General features: G+C 43.3%; 1 protein-coding gene across 4 annotated transcripts in view; it reads left to right on the top strand.

The window, feature by feature from the left end:
- KCNE2 (potassium voltage-gated channel subfamily E regulatory subunit 2) overlaps positions 1–16,045 on the top strand; it is a 112,405-nt gene that overhangs the window by 16,481 nt on the left and 79,879 nt on the right. The gene's annotated exons all lie outside the window — the stretch shown is intronic.

Genomic DNA, 16,045 nt, shown 5'->3' on the forward strand with positions numbered 1-16,045 from the left:
GTTTTCATTGGAATGTAGTTAATTGACTTGGAAGGAGTATAATCTCTTGAAGAAAAACATGCTTACCATGTAAATAGCTCCCTCTGAAAAGGTTTGCAAAAAAGCAGATTATGTACAAATTCTTAGAATGCTCAGTTGTGCCAAACACTGTTGAATTTATTTGTATTGGTCAAGTTCTGGCACCAAAATATGACATTTGTATGATTATTCACGTTGTTTATTAACTAATGTATAGCTGTAATAGTCTAATTACTAATGATCTTAGTATGGCCATGTAAGCTGTTCACAGCAATAGCACAAACCACATGCAATTTGGCTGGTTTCAAGTTTAAGCAGGGAAGTAAAAATTACTGGGTTTCATGCAGAACTGTTTGGCCCATGAACCTTTCATCAAATCTGCAAGAATAACTTATTTGTTTTTGGTTCCCCCCTCCCCTTCTCCCTACACACACCCCTATATTATGGAAAAGCTTAAATGAATGCTGTGTTTTTGTTATGTAACTTCAGGCCAGTGGCTGAAAATCGGCCGTATGATAGGTTTCCTGGTTGCTGATTGATCCAAACCAATGTCTTTGTGTACATATAGGCAGAGCAATGTATCTCACTGTTGTGGGCCATCCATCGTGAAATGCTGAGAAAGTCCTCGATTATGTCCCAGGTGGGACACGGCTACCTCAGCTTCGGTGTAAATGTTTGGATTCAGAATTTAGCTCCCCTGCTGAGTTGCCACAGAGGCAGCTGAACTCTGTGGTCATCTGCCTCTCCGATAAGAAAGCATTTAAGATGTCATTTGGAGCAGTGTCTGGGGCTCAGCATCAGCAAAGTTAGCCAAACTGGGCAGGAAGGGTGAGGGGACAGCGCGGGCTTATATGCCTGCGTCAGCAGGGGAGGTCAGTGCCATGCCAGCTCCGTGCTGGCACCAAGCTGGAGGGACCTGAGCCAGTCCTACGAGGCATTTCTACGTGTTGGATCAGAGCTGTGCTGGCAGTAGGGAGACCTGCTCTGCCCTTGGATGTGCAAGGAAGGTGCAGTCCCATGCTCAGTGGTGGCATGGGGCTGGGACTGGCACCGGCTTGCACTTTTCTGGCTTGGGCAGAGCTAACAATCAGTCACTTTCTGCATTTGACAGTACAGACATGCCCTATAAGCCCCCAGCCCAGATGTTCAGGCCATAATTAGAAGAGAGGAACCTGGCTGCAAGCTGTAATATTACCGTATATTGAATAGGAAGACCAGGCACAGGCAGAGGTATGTATGGCAGCAGCCTATGTGGGAGGAAGGAGAGGGCAAAACCGCCCCGCTCTCTTCTTTGTCAGCCTTGGAAAGTCTGGGCATGGATGCTGCTGCTGCTCTCCAGGGAGGAGTCTGGGTTTTGGGGACTGTGACAACTGCCCGTTTGTCTTCCTCGGAAGCAGGACCAGCAAACCCTGAATTTCCACTAGCACTGCCACTTTATCTACCCCTTACCTCTGCATGTTCCTTAGTTTTGGGGCAGCAAAATTCAGTTTTGCTGATACTGCTGAGCTTTTAGCTGGCCTTGGGAGGGAGAGGACTTTTCTGAAAACTGCTGATGGCATCCGAGTCCTGGGGAGGGACAAGGCTGAGACGTACCCGTGTTTTTGGCATTTCCCATGGCTGGCTCAGCAAACTGCACTTTGTGGCTCTTGCTTGAAGGCGTGCTGCTCTCATGCCTCGTTGTGGGAACTGAGGCCCCTGTATCTTGGATGCTGTGAATTCCCCATGGCAACCCAGCATCTAAAAATTAGGCATGGCCTCACAAAGTGTAGCAATGCCCTGGAAAACCTCACTCTAAGACAAAGAATAATGGACAAAGGCAGGTCAGGGAAAGAAGTTCGTGGTGTTGGACTTACTCGGCTTTGACAGATACATGGTCATTCCAGAATTGTTCTCTGTTTCTTCAAAACAGGTTTACTCTACCGTTCTTTGAAGATTTCATTACTTTTAAGCAACAGCGTAGCCTCAGGGAAATGAATGGATGGCTCAGAAGGGGAAGTTTGTCGAAAAGGATGGCTGAGGGGGGAAATGAGAACACTGGTGCTTCGTTTCTCACAGATCAGGGGTGTATTTAGCTGAATTCTGCAGCTCCGCTGTCCAAAAGTACACAAACAAACATGTTTTATTCACACACAGAATTACTGTTTTTGTGCACTTAGGGAGGGAGGCAGGCAGGGAGTGGCCGGACAGAGAAGGGCTTTTTGTTCTCATTTTGCCTTTGGCAAACGCTCCACCACTCGACTCCAGCAGTGTTTGGAGAAGAGCTGAGATTCTCTGCTGAAAGGTGCAGAGCGCTGGGGTGCTGCAGCCAGTCCTGCAGGCACAAAGCTGGCACGTCTGCAGTGTGGGCCTAGCTGTGTTGCAGGCAGATTGCCACTGCTTTCTGCCTGAATTAAGGTTTTCCAAAAACGAAAGGTGCCACCAAAAAAAAAAGACATTTTTTTTTTCCTTCCCCAAGCAGCAGCATTTCTAAACAAATCATTTTTAACCAGCTCGAGAAAAGGCAAATTAATCCTACATGTTCTCAGTCCATTGCCTTCCACCATCCGTCATTCAGGAGAACGATAGATTTTCGGTTTATAACCCAGTCAGTGTTTGTTCACGATTCCCTCTAATTTTCTTGAAGTACTTTCTGGATCTTTGGTTCTTTACAATTGCTCGGCACAGGGAAAAGGAGGGGAGTGAGTCAGTTTCCAGATACCTGGTGGGATTTGTGAGCGTGGAAGAAATAGAAAGCTGTTGCTGATACATCAGGGAACCATACAACCTGCTACTTCAGAAGCAGTCTCTCCTACCATTTATCAGCCATGTGTCCAAGCCACCCCCAGCCTCCTGTGCTGGAGTCTTCATGCTGTTCCAGTTTTGAGACCCTTACTACTTTGCAGTGGAGGTGCTGATTTGCAAGTGTCGTATAGGGAAGGTAAAATGTCCTTTCGTGGATCCCCTTTAAGGTAGGTGGGAAGGCTTCTCTCCACAGACAAACCTCTCAACAGGCTTTGCAAACCAGAGTTTGAAAACTGCTACCTGTAACAGACCTGCACCAAAAACATTCAGAGTGCAATGTGTCACAGAGCAGCATCACGTCTGGCCAAGTGGACCATCAGCGTTCTCAATTCCTGCAGTAGTAAGGTTTTGACATGGTAAAAATACCCAGATTGTACTGAGAAGGGGACAGCCTTTGTTGGGACAGAGGAATGGAGGATAACCCAAAGATTTCTGCTTTCTGGGGAGAAAAATCCTTACTGACCTCAAGTCTAGGCATTGGGAGCAGATGTGCTTGGTTTGCTGACCAAGCATCACTGAGGTGGACTTCACTTGTCACCCAATCCTAACATGAGCAGGTCGCTGTGAGGATGAGCTGAATGGACAGAGGGGAACATTTGAGAAAGGGACGTAAGCAGAAATGGCAGAGGAGAAGGGGGACAGAGACTGAGGGCATAAGGCTGATGTTTTCTTACAGAGCAGTGGGAACCAGGCCTGGGGAGAAAGATGGGGATAGCCGAGCTAGCCAGGTTTTTATGGGGACTGTAAGGTTGCTGTGGAGGGAGAACTTGGGAGAGCTCCTGGGACCCAAATTTGAGTTCAGCAATATGCTCAAGATTATTTATTAGTAGTATTACAGGCATGCCCCGGAGTCGTAGGCTGGGACCAGAACTCCTCTGTGCTAGCTGTTGTCTTTTGCTTCCAGAACTAACAAATCATGAGGGCAGCCTTTTCTACTGCACAGTAATTGTGCGCCTCTCTCCTTCAAAATCCAGTTTCCATGTGAATCATTTTGAATGTACCTAATATTTTATTATTAGGTATTTGGAAGCAGGCAAACCAAAAAAAAAAATAGCAGTATCTTGACTTGGCTTTTCTCTTAACGCACTACTGAGAATGTGACTTATGTTTGTTATTGATGTACAGCAAGGCACTAGGAGTCTGTGCAGCCTGACTTTAATGAAGCATTTTTTGTGCAGGTCTGTAACACCAGTACTGGCATGCTGGGACGCCGTGCCACAGCATGAGGAAGAGGAGGTCAGACAGGAGGAAGAGGGATGGACTGGCCAGGCAACTGCCAGCGAGGCCTGAAGTTTTCCAGAAAGAAAGGGTGTTAGCATGGGTCCAGCTCCATCCTCAGACTGCTAAGTTCTGGCTTTTGTAACAGGAACCTGTAGGCGGGCTGTGACAAAACACTTAAAGTTTTGGTTTGTGAGATAACTGGAGTGCGAAGAAACCTTCACAGACGTGGTTACCAGCTCATCGTGTGCTCTGGAACTTTCCAACTGCTCCACCTGGTTTTTCTTCTCCCTGGGAGTCACTTGTGTGCTATAGTCTGGAGAGGTAGGACCATCGCTCTCTTGTAGGAAAGGATTGAACTGAACCTGGGGTAAGACGTCAGGCCAGGCAGTGGGCAATGCCTGATTTGTCCTTGTCCAATGATAAGAAAACAGGTTGATGCTACCAGCATCCCTTCCAGTTGTTCATCTTAGTCATAGTCACCAACTTTTGTGTTCACTTTTTTTTTTTTTGTGACAATCACAGGGAGACACTGCTTTTTGGGATGGCTTATTCCAGCTGCTCCTTGGCAAAAACTCTTCTCTGAGAAGGAAGGAGCCTGGTCTTCCCAGATCGTTCTGAATCAAGGACACGCTGGTCTATGGGGAGTGCCAGCAAGGAAAAGTGTCTACCTACCACTTACAGTACAAGGCTGAAGTTGATAAAAACACTGATATGCTTCTCTTGTTCTTATTCTCCCTAGATTTATGCTGTTGGATATCCGCAGCACAAGATGTTGGACTAGATGGACTTGTGCTCTGAGCTAGTGTGGGCTGTTCTTAGGTTCTCCCAATTTTCTTCTGTACTTTTAAGTACAATACTGCACCAAATCTTTATTAATCATTAAAATATTCAGAGTAGAAATGCCTATGAAAGAAGCTAATTGTTATTATCACTGTGACAGAGCTCTGAAACATCAGTGGCAGTCAGTTTCTGCTTTGCTAGTCTCTATTTGAGCATATAGGATGCATATGGCTTGCAAAAAAAATAAATAAAAATAAAAGGAGAAACTCAACCACATTTGCTGCTGGTGTGCAATCAAAATTTCATCTGGTGCCAGCCTTGTGGGACTGGAATTGGCTTCTCCTAAAGGAGGATAACTTCCCCTGATGCTCAACTGAGTGAGGAAGAGAAGGTGGAGCATCTTGCAAAGGTGCACAGGTTCTTTGGGGACCCCAAGTTCACTGTCCCCTGTCTTATGCTTTCTTGGAGAGAGACTCTCTTGTCTACCTCCTGTGGACCCTCACATGGTCCTGGGGGACGCCGTGCAGCTGGACACCACGTGGGGCTGCTGCAGGTGGCCACAGCAGGCGGTGAGCAGGCACTGGGGAGCTTGCCTGGGCATTGGAGGGCTGCAGCTGTGCCCGTGCAGAGCTCCATGGGGGTTAATTTGGTGAGCAGAGCAGGCAGCCACCTGGGGTGTGGGGTGCCAGCTGGGTGGGGAAGCAGCAAAATGGCTATTCTCTGCTGTATGTGCCTGTGCCTGAGCCCTGAGAGGTGAGGTGGGAGCTGGATTATGAGGAGGGGGTGGCTCCTGCTTCAGGGCAGAAGCGGGAGGGTGAGGACACAGAGGACACCCTCCCTTCTGCCCTCTGGCAATGTCAGATCTCATCCCCTTGGCAGCAGCAGGAAGAGCTTGTTGGAGAGCGTTATTGCTCAATCGTTGTGCCTACAGCCTGGGAGCTTGTCCACGCTTTCCCACAGGAAAGCCATAGGTTCTTACGGCTCTCTGGAACAAGAACAAGTAAGTCTTCATTCCTGCGGGTGCAACATTCGCTTTTGCCCATTGTGCTGGGAGGCCTTAAGTGTTTAATGCCCAACTAGGCATCTCTGTAGTGCAGACAGAGCTTGAAGAGAATCTGTGAAATCTGCAGGCCTTCTGCAGGCAGAAATCCCAGGCTTGGGTTAGCAGGTCCCTGCTGTGGACCTCAGCATCCACCCCAGGTCCCTTAGGTCCCTTGGTATGGACCAGCCTCAACAGCATCCCAGTAACAGAAATGTCATGGCTCCATAAAGGTCTGGAAGCCTGTGCTGGCGCAGAGAGACGCAGGTTCCCCTGTGACGAAAGCCCTCGTCTGCTAAAGGCTGCCATTTGCTAAGTGAAGAGAGGCTGCAGCGATGCAAGTGAGAAGAAGCATGTTGCCCGTGCCTTCTGGAGGTGCTGTGCCCTGACTGTGCCAGGCTTGCGGGCACATGTGTCAAGCAGAGTGTGTGCTCAAGGGCTTTGCTGAACTCCTGCTTGGTCTTACGCCGAGGTGTAAAAAAATTCCATATGCTTAAGTGCTTTTCTGAAGCTGAGCCTCAGATGCCACAAACCTATCGGTCGGGAAGTGGCATGTTTTTCTTGCTAGGGGTGTGCTTTGTCCCTCGCAGCGTGAAGTTTTAAAGCTCCATAATTCCTCTAATAGACCTAATGCAATAGGGTAGGCTGTGCTCTTGAAGCACATACGTGATTCCCCTGAAAGCTAATGGAAAGTATATGCAAGTTCAGTAGCTGGCCTAGACTCTAAAGTCAGCTTCTTCATATCAGCCTAGTCAAGTATTTTATTCTCTCTTGCTGATTGGTTTGCAAAGGACAAGCCAGCTTGGCTTCACTCAAAAAAGACTGTCCCCAAATTATGATTTATAATAATCTAGATTTATTTCATTTCATCTTTAAATTCATGTCAAATCAGAGGAGGGTGGTAGTAAAAAACAAACATTTTTCTGAAACAATAACAAGGACATCGTTATGATAATTGCAACATAATTTACTCCATCAATCACATAGTTGTGTGGGTTTTCTTCTTTTTTTCTAAAAAAAAGAGGATAAATGGTTAGAAAGTCATGCAAAAACAAAACAAAATAAACAAACAAACAAAAAAATCCTCATGAATTTTTAGCCAAATGTTTGTCTGTTGTTAATTATAAGAATCTGAATTTGCTGGCTGACTTACGGCTATCTTTCCACAGAGAATAGCAAACCATATGCCCCTTAACTAGTACTAACCTGCCAAAGTTATGTTTTTTGCTGAAAGCAATGTGGAGTGGCTAGTGCACTCACTGCATCTGTTTTGCAGATTAAGAGAGAGGAGCACAAAGAAAACTATTGTACTCCTGCTTTTTTTATTGGCATGTCAAATAATAGCCAGGAGGAATATCACAATGGTGAAAAACTGAAATGAAAGTGATGGAAATCTGGGAAGATTATTTTTGTTAAGTAAGTATACTAATTATAAGTCTATTAAATCAGGTAGCAAAGTCAAGAAAATATGGGACTCTTAGATTCATTTTAGTGTTTTCACTAGTCTGATTTTGTACCTTGATGAAATTCCTAGGAAAAGCTATATGTATATATGCACAACTGAATGTATGTTAAGTTCCAGCCCTTGAATTTGTGGCCCTTACAAAAACCAAGAGCATAGTTTTTGCAAATTTTGTTGCTTCACTAGTTCCTCAGCTGCCTTGTATAAGGCTATTGGCTTGACCTTTAATCTGTAACAAAATTATTGCAAGAAATTTTACTGTCTCACTAAGAAATATTTCTTAGCCTGTTAAATTTGACCAAGGGGGAAATTGCAACATCACTTAAAAAATAAAATAAAAATCTGTTAACTTCATTTTCTAAAACTGCTGCTAAGCATCATCAGTTCATGACAACCCGCAGAGAACAACCCTGGAAGCGATACCTTCACCTCTATTCATGTGAATGCTCTTTCCTCATGTATCAATGAGACAGAAGAGCTCTGCCTATTTGAACAGTGAGATCTGCAGGACTCAGTGTGGGTCCCCACTCTTACACAAGGCCAGTCTTTATTTTGCACAAGCAGCTCTATGAAAGCCAACGGTCTCCTCAGGTAAATGAGCTCTTCACAGAAATGAAGGGCTGTACCTTTGTCTTGTCCAGGGACAGACCCTGTGTACGTGCCAACAGTTCTGCTAATCCAAATTTCAATCAGTAATGTTTTGCTAAAAACTGAATTCCACTCTTGATTAGTAATCAGTCTTCTTTTCTAGGCAACTAACACTGGTCTGCTTTTAAGCTTTTTTGCATCTTGGACTCTTCTATCCTTCCATGTAAGTTAGGGAATGCTTATCCATTTGTGCACTTTAAGCATTCAGACATACTGATCCTTACAGTTCAGCTTGTGGTAATGTGCATGGTTGGATGTTTTTTTCAAGCTTGTATCAGTGAAAGGATAAAAACTACAAAACTACATTTTGTCTGACAGGATTCGAACGAAAGGGTAGCTCTTTGTAGGCATTTTCTTTATTTTAGTGTCATCTTTCTAAGATATTTGTGGATCTTCTTGTATTGATACTTAAGCACTGCAAAAATTTATATAATTGAAATAACAGACTAAAAAGAGCTTTTCCACTTCTTGCACTTCATTGAGACAGTAAGAGGACTGGAGATACACTTTTGGAAAGCTCTTTTAATTCTAGTGAAACCTGTCTTTCCTGTTACTTGCCTCTGGATGGCAGGCCCAAAGGATATCCTGCTTACAGGTATTCTCCACACATTTCATAGAATCACAGAATGTCTCGGACTGAAAGGGACTTTAAAGATCATCTGGTTTGAACTCCCGTGCTGTGGGTAGGGAAGCCACCCACCAGGCCAGGTTGCTTAAAACCCCATCCAACCTGGCCTTGACCACCTCCAGGGTTGGGGCAACCACAGCTTCTCTGGACAGTCCGTTCCAGTGCCTCACTACCCTCAGAGTAAACTGAGTAAACTTTCTTCTTTATATCTAATCTAAATCTACCCTCTCTTAATTTTAAATCATTATTCCTTGTCCTATCACTACACCCCCTGACAAAGAGTCCCTCCCCAGCTTTCCTGTAGGCCCCTTTAGGTATTAGAAGGCCTCTGTAAAGTCTTCCCAGAGTCTTCTCTTCTCCAGGCTGCACAACCCCAACTCTTTTGGCCTGTTCTCGTAGGAGAGATGCTCTAGCTCCTTGATCATCCTTGTGGCCCTCCTCTGGACTCATTCTAATATGTCCATGATGTATTAGATATGTCATGCTGCTGCAGAAATTAGCATTTCTCCATCTCCAACCATTAATAAATTGTCGAGGAACAACCTGCCTTTTTTACATTGTTTTCTCCTGGGATGAGCAGGGTGACAAGAAATTCTTTTGATGCCTCTGCAAAAAGTGGCCACTGTCCTGGGAGTCCCAACTCCCCACAGACTTCTGACTGAAGCAAGGGGATATCTGTCCTTGTCCAGTGTGCTACATCAAGCTCACATCCTTCTGTGGTCTCTCATGACCTCCCCCCTCTGGTCCTTCATGATCTCTCTGTTATAATTCCCTTTTTCCTGTAAATGCTGTGTTTTGGTTTTGAGAGGGATATTGCAGGTCAAGGGTTAGTTCTGCTGTCGTTGTTATTATTAGCTGGCGAACATCCTCTCGAGGACCAACTTCTCAGTGTATAAACACAAACACCCCACCAAACATAACAAGAAGCCTCTCGTCCCAAAGAGTTAATACACAAAATCAATACTAGAAACTCCAAGTGGCAACCGAAGCAACTGGCCAAAGGAGCTCAAGGTTGCACTAAGGTAGTATTAAACAATATTGAGGGTGAATGACCTTTGAAGCTGTTGGTTTTTCTTAGCAGCCTGACTAAAGCAGATGCACAACCCTCTCCTGTGCTCATAAGCTCACAAGCTCTTATGTTAGTTTACCTGTTGTTAAGAGATCATCACATTCACAAGCTCCCACGGGGGAAGTATCCTTAAACACCACTTGAGAAGATTCCCATCATAATGATAAGCATGCTTGCAGCACGCCAGGAACCTAAATGCTGTCATGTCTTAATCAAGGACTTTTTAGTTCAGAGGATGTTGGAACTGGGCCTGATTTTTTATTTTTCTTTTTAACCAGAATTTCATGCACTGACCCATGCCGAACAATTGCATTGCTCTGTCCAGGGGGCCTCAGCAAGTGCAAGGAAAGGGGCGAAATGGGACTGTAAGTACTAGGGAGGTGGCCTGGTAAGGAGGGTAGCTTGTGCCATCCCTGCATTTACCCAGCTCCCGTGGTCTGATGGGAATAATTTCATTTCCTTCTCACTCTAAGAGAAATATTGTAATACTTTGATATGCTGGTGGTGGAGCACAGAAACGTACTTTTTAAACACAGGCATGCACAAAGAGGTTAGGGAATGATTCTCTGTTTAAAAAATAAATAAGAATTGTGGCAGGACAAACAAGTGGTTATTTGACCTACTAAACACAGGAAGAATTGTTTTCTCTGAGGCATCTTTTGTGTGTGTGTGGTTTCTCTGGTGTCTAATAATACCTTGTAGTAATTCACACTAATATAAGTGACTCCTTCACTAGTCTACCCATATTCATGAAAAACTGCGTGAATTTATTATCTTTGAAACTTCTGTCAAGTTTTGCAAATTGGCCAATTGCTTCAAAAAACATCAGTGAAAATGGGTAGTTTGTGTGAATACATAAGCTCGATTTCCTTAAAAAATCATGATAAAAACCTTGTGGAGGGGGAAAAAAAAAATCATTGTCTGTAGCAGAGCAATTGCAGCTAAAATCATCTACCAGTTTAGAATTGGGCCTGATATAAACAGTGTTTTACGGTTGATGTATTAACCACACTTCTCTGCAAGGTTTTTCTCCTGTCCTGAGATCCTAGAATAATTTTTCTTAGCTGCAAATTGATAGCTGTAATCTTTTTAAGAAAATATAATGATACTTTATAAAACAAGGTGACAGTTACAGGAGGTTTCATAAATTTAAGGCACATCTTGGATTTCCTCCCCAAAGGAAAAAAGAAAAAGTGTAGCCCAAGAAATTTGCAAAATCATGAACTTGATGTTTGTCCAGTCTTTACAGAATGTCTCAGTTGTTTTGAGCATAAGCCAGATGGTCTCAACCTCTGCTTGAAACTAGTTTACAGTAACATTTCGCATACACACACGCAAATCATTGCAAAGATGTATTTAAAAAGATTCTTAGCAGGTGGGGAAGGATCAGGTTTTAAAATGTGATTTTTTTTATTGAATTAACTGATTCAGCTTATTCTAATTAATACTCACCACAGGTAAGAAATAACTGCTTTATTTTTTTGCTGTAGACTACAAATAGCCCTTCTAAATTCTAGTTCAGCTGGATATGTACATGTATGTCTGGCTCTGAACAAGTGACGATTTCCAGATTTCCACTTATATTTTTAAACTGTCTTTATAATTACAAGAAACCCCACACAGTTAGATCACATAAAACTGATAGAATTGTGATATTCTTGATAGCAGCCATGTTATAGAAGCAGTTAGCAAATAAATGGCCAAATTGAACAATATATAATTTGGTCCAAGCTAATCTTCATCATCTTCACATTCTAATTTCAGTGGTGCAGGGATTTATGAACTATCTCAGACAGAAAAAGTAGGACCTCTCTTCCAAATTTTGACTTATGTCCCAGCATGGCTGCCTTTCATTGGAGACACTGTATACTGCTCACATCTTTCATTCCACCTTGATTATTATTTTAAATGGGGGGTTGTATCCATGCAGATTATTTCAGATTCAGAAAAAGAAAATGTACCACCTAATACTCATATAAGCAGAGAACATTAGAGTGAATATATTTTTTTTTTTGGTTGGGGTGAAATTTTTGCCTGTCAGGATTCATGTTTTGCAACTTTTATGACAACCTTGTTCAAGCAACTTGCATGACAACATCATGAGTTGTCCAAATACCTACTGAATGATAGGAGGACTGTCTGTGAGCAAATGTGGCATGGGGGTAGGTCTGCACGAGGGATGAGTCTCAGCCTCGCTTTTAAGGAACTTGCTCGAGTCAGGAAGATTTGCAACGCTGCTGAGCCAACAGTGCTTTGGATGCTACATTTACACACTGGCAAGGCCACCGTTCAGGGACTGAAACCTAATTTGGTTTTTATACCATGAAAGCTTTTCATGAGAGTGATTCCTCCCAAGGCCCTTGCAACTGCATCACCGACCGTATCGCTGGAACATTTTGTTCTTTGTCTATCGCTGGGGGAACACGTGTATTGCGTGCTGCAGCTGGTCACGCCGCGCTGTGGCCAGCACCTCTTGCTGCGCACGGTGCTCGTGGTGGCTCCTCTCCCATCTCTCCCCCTCACACATTGATGTCGGGCTACCTAACACAAGGTGCACTGGCTGAACAAACCAGGGTAGCTGCAGCTGCGTCGTCTTAGCTGACAAATTGTTTAGGAAACAGAGAAGCCCTCAGGGAAATCCATCCTGCGAGGTGTAGGCGTGAAGGGAGAGTTTTGGCAGTGGGTGTGTGGGATGCGAGCAGCTTTTCAGGCAGCCACCTCTGTCATTGTTGTGGCCTCCTTCCCTTGGAGAGGTGGCGTGGTTGGGGACGCCGGTGTGGCAGTTTGGCTGACAGGACCTGCCACGTGGCCTCAGGGTGCCACCACAGCTCTGTCCCTCCTTTTCCACATGCTGTCCATCAGCAGTACTGGTATTGTGACCTCGCTGAAGCTGGCCTGGCTGGTTGTCCAGTGCCTGGCACAAGTCCTTAAAAGAGGAGAAAGATTTTGGTACATACCTAGAGGGAAAAAACAGCTGGAAACATAAAAAAAGATCATTACGGTTTTACACAAAATCATGAACTTAATTCAGCCTGTCACTTAGAAGTACAGTTGTAACTGTGCGTTGGGCTGAAGGATGAAGTAATGTGCAGTGCAGATGAAAGCTCGCAATGCTGGGCCTGATAAAGCCCAGCAAGCTGTAAGCAGAGGGACTGCGGTTACGCTTCCAGAGACGCGGATCCTGCAGACACCTCATTGCCTTGCATTACACAATTGTCCAGAGACAGATGCTAGAAGACAAACATTGTGCCGCGGGGGGATAAGGGATGTGCTGTCACATGATATCTTCATCTGCCTTAACCCTGGGGCCCTGGCTATGAGGTCAGAGCTTGCTGGCATGTTTTGCACAGAACTTTAGGCTGCACTCTTTTTTTTTTTTTTTAATGTATCCTCATGAGTTTTCTCGTATAAATACTTTTGTCAAAGAAAAAAAAATTAGCTTTACGTAAAGCCAGAGGAACCGTAGCTAAGGATTATCAAAAACCCCAATCATTGTCTGTTAAAGTGGCGTTTTGTGACCTCAAAACGACCTTCTGAGTCCCCATAGAAATAAGGTCCTAAAAAGCTGGTTGAAAGCAAAGGAGATCCTCCTGGCAGAGCATGAGATGGAAGGTGAATCTGTTCAGTGTGAATCTGAAGAAAGTTAACAATGGTTAAGCTCTGTATCATGCTTAAGTGCATGTGTTCATATATGTAGGCATTTTTTTTTAATATGCTGTTAGCGATTGCCCAGCATGCAGAAAACCACAGAAGAGAACAAAGATATCCTTCTGTAATGTGAATGGGAAGGGTATAATGGTATGAGGAATATTACTTTACAAATAACACAGACAAAAACAGGCTGAATTAAAATAATAAAAAAGAACAGGTTACTTAGCATGTAATTATGTTTCTACAGCTGCAGCTTGAGAGTCACAGGAGATGGATCTTTTCCTGCTAAAGAGGGCAGAGGGCTTCAGTAGTGTAAAACTGAATACAGGGCAGAGCTAATCCCATTGCAGTATGAGTAGCCTACTGCACACATTTCATTATTTCTGTTAGTGCGAAAGTATAGCTCTATCGTCTTTACTCTACCTCTCTTGGGGACTAGAAGAAGCCTCTCACATGGTGGAGAGAAAATCTGTATGAACCGTATCTGAAAGAACAGGGGATGTACTGGTGTGTGATTAACACCAGAAGAACCTCCGAGAGGTATGGTGTTCATTAGCTGGAGGCTGCAGTTTCTCAGCAAGATTTCCTACTAGTTCAGAGAAAAAATCAGGTTCTTGCAGTACAATTACAAACAAAGAAGATAAAAACATCGGTCTTGTGATTTTTGGCTTCTTTCCTTTCCTTGTTCTGCCTCTTCCCAATTCTCAGATATGTTTCTGGTCATTGTCCAGCAATTCATTCTTTCTTCGCATCTGTTCATTGTTCATTTGTGTGCTTTGTGATTCTGCATTCACTTATCTTTCTTTATTCTCTTACACTCCTTTCCTTTTTAGTTTTTACTCCTTTTTTTCCCCTCAATTTCTGATTTGTCTTAGGCTTAGTTACCCTTTTGCCTCTGTATTCCTCTTCCCTTTTTTCTAGTCCTGTTTCTGCTTTCTGTACGATTTTCTTGTGTGTTAACTGAAGCCAAGTTTCAGACGGTAGAAGTTGTCATAGCTGTCCTTCCTCTGACATTAATCTTTGCACACCCTTCCTGAGAAGTCAGCAATTCAAATTTCTTAGAGACTTCTAGGAAATTCTGCATTACTGATATGTTCAGGCACCTCACTGGAAAATGTAATTTGTCATTGTTGGATCCACTGGAAATCCAGCACCTCATGCTCATGAGGAATGCCTCATACTTCATGAGATTATGAATCACTTTTTTGCAAAGAATAATTTTGGAGGATGCTATTATTTTATAAGTCCATCCAATAAATCTGCAGTTGTAGTGCTGTTTACTGTGACTTCAGCCGCTTTCAAAATCCAAGGAAGCCAGGCTATCTGCCCTTCTTGCCTGTTTTCATGCTATCTTTCACCTGACCACCTGAAGGCCAAAGGATATGGCTCAGAAGGAAACCATATTTCTGCAGGGTATGTGAGTGGACATGAAAAATGCCACACTGTTTGTTAGAGATCTCGCTGTGATGTGGGAAGTGTAACGTTCTCTGTAACTCAGTACGTGGCCGGCATGTGCTGATTCTACCCTACATTTCAGAGAAAAAATCAAGCAGCAGGCAGTTTGTACTGGTTTCTTGCTCTGTGTAATATTAGCAGCATAAGCTCTGATAAATTTATGGCAACGTTTTACTGCCACATTTTGCTTTGCCAATCTCCATAGGAGTTTCAAAGAGAAAAAATTGCGCACTACTTCAGGTAGTGTTTATCTCACCTCTGCATCACCATTTAAATGTTAGCTACCCATGTAAATGTTAGTTGATTAGAAACTCTCTGGTGGTCAATATAGAGATTTAACTCTCTCCTTGGGTATGTTTGACTGCCTTTTGGACTGCTTTCTTTCTGTACAAATTGTATAGGAATGTAACGGTCTATATTGCAGTGTTGTGCTTCCTGTAGATGACTCAAGTGAGGTAAGGTGAATCGCACTTTTCCCAAGTAGTCTCCAGTGCTATTTCCCACTCATCCCATACAGATTTATCTGTAAGTGGACTTGTTTCTATGGCATGTTAATTGATGCTTATGCACAGATTGAATTAGTTAGACAAATGTTATCACCGGGGTTATGGTTATTATAGTCTTATAAGCGTAAAATTGTTTTATCTAATTTTCTTTAGCACCTGATTGAACTACAAATTGGCTGCTCCTCAGTTCTGAAATAAATGATTTCTCAAGAACAAACAAACCTCTGATAGAAGATAGTTCAGTGTTACGTTAACCTTTAGTTGGGCTTCAGGTCCTTTCAGTTTTACAGTACTTCCCAGTTATTTCAAGTTGCAGAGTTATATTTATCAAAATACATAGTTAACAAAATCACTGGTGATGTCAGCTGTATTTTCAGCCCATTGTCCTTCAGTGTTATGGGTGGTCTTTTTCAGGCCATTTTATTGAAGGAATTATTTTGGGGCAAAACAGGAGTTCTTCTGGCAGTTCAGTTCTTGGATGGTACAAAAACTGTAGGAACACCCTTTGCCTTTTTTTACTGGTCTTACAAATATTTCCCAGGGGTATTGTGCAGGTTTGAAAAAAGCATCAGCCCAGATGAAGTTTTTGAATAAAAACAAAGCCAACATACCAAGGTATTACACTAGAAGGCAATTGTTCTGTGCAGTATGGACAATCAATTTCTCCATATTTCTTTCACCGGAACTTAAACTTAATGGCACATTGTACAATGGTGAATTCACACGATGATATCACCAAGCTTTCTTGCAATTAATCACATACTTTTCCAAACACATTTAAATGTAA

This window comes from Anser anser (genome assembly GCF_964211835.1).
Source record: "Anser anser genome assembly, chromosome: 1".
Lineage (NCBI taxonomy): Eukaryota > Metazoa > Chordata > Aves > Anseriformes > Anatidae > Anser > Anser anser.